Raw genomic sequence first — 1,449 nt, forward strand, 5'->3', positions numbered from 1 at the left:
CCCAGTCTCCAACCCGGAGGAGCCGAGAACTCGGGGTCCCGCTCCTCAGCGAGCCCCCAGAGAAAAGCAGTCAGTCACTCCCGTCTCCCCGGTCTCTGGCCACACTCCGCGCTCACCCGGCCTGTGACCGCGCCTTTCTATCTGGCACCCGAGCCCGGGTGGAGTCTCCAAACCCAGCAGATCCCCGCGGTGCACTCCCGCACCTCTCCTCCCGGGGGAAGAAGGTGAGTCTCCCCGGATCTGCCGCTTGTTGGGTCCCTGCTGGAGGAGCTGTGGCCCGACTGTGCCACGGATCACGGTTTATGACAACCCCGAGCTGAGAGCCCGCGCCTGGGCTCCGTCTCTCCAGCCGGCTTCCCTGCTCCGATACCTGGGCGCTCTGCCGCACTCAGGCACCCCCAGTCTTTCTGTGACCCCGAGGGTCCTGAGACCACACTGTCCCGCGAGGGTTCCACCCCCCACTTCGCCACCAGAGTGACGTCCCTCAGCGGAGCAGACTTCTAAAAGTTCCGATTTTGTGCTCCGTGGCTCTATCACTTGCCAGAAGCGGCCGTCGGAGGCCCCTCCCCCGCCGTCTATCCTCCCGAATATCGCCTCGGATTCACTTCTCCGCACGTCCTACCTTCCAGAAAGTAGTCGCTTTTCTGTTCAGAGAGTTGTTGCTCTTCTTTTCTTCGATCTCCTGTTGAGTTTGTAGGTGTTCAGAATGGTTTGATCCCTATCCAGCTGAATTCCTGAGAGGAGACGAAATCCAGGTCTCCTACTCCTCCGCCATCTTGCTCCTACCCTCGATAACAAGCATTCTTTAGCTAAGTTCTCAATCACTTTATCTCCAAAAGTTTTTTTCTCAACATTTTTCGAAAGAACAGCAACAATTGCTTCAGTAACTGAATCTTAAATAAGAGAACCATGCTGTACTAAGATGATCTTCAAGAGTTTTGCTTCTTTAATTATCTGTAGTGAAGAGAAGTTAATGTGTTCTTTTCTTGTTTTTCATTATATTTTGTCTTAATGGTCTAAAAATTTCATGATGAGTACTTGTCAAGTTGTTCCCATTTTAAAAGCTCTCATTTTTTAAAGCAAATAGTACTTAACTCCTGTGAAACAAATGGTGCACAAACTATCATTTTTCTTCTGAAGTTCGTCTTATATGTTGTGGTCATAAACCCATCTTTACTATATTAAGCATAAAGGGCTGATTGAGACAAATACTTCTTCCCCAGTAATCAAGACTCAAGTATCATTTAACCTTGTACATCATATTTATTTTTGCCAATTTTGGTGCAGACTTGAGATCTTCCAAGGTCCAAAAAGTTTTAATCTTCCATCATGACATCATCGCCAACATTGTGTCTCATTTTTAACAAAGAAAAACTGGTCCAAAGTAAGATTAATCCATCTTCTAACACAGTGCCAGAACAGCAGTCTCCTTTATCTCAGTAATATGTC

This window comes from Phoca vitulina, unplaced genomic scaffold, assembly GCF_004348235.1.
Source record: "Phoca vitulina isolate PV1807 unplaced genomic scaffold, GSC_HSeal_1.0 scaffold67, whole genome shotgun sequence".
Taxonomy (NCBI): Eukaryota; Metazoa; Chordata; class Mammalia; order Carnivora; family Phocidae; genus Phoca; species Phoca vitulina.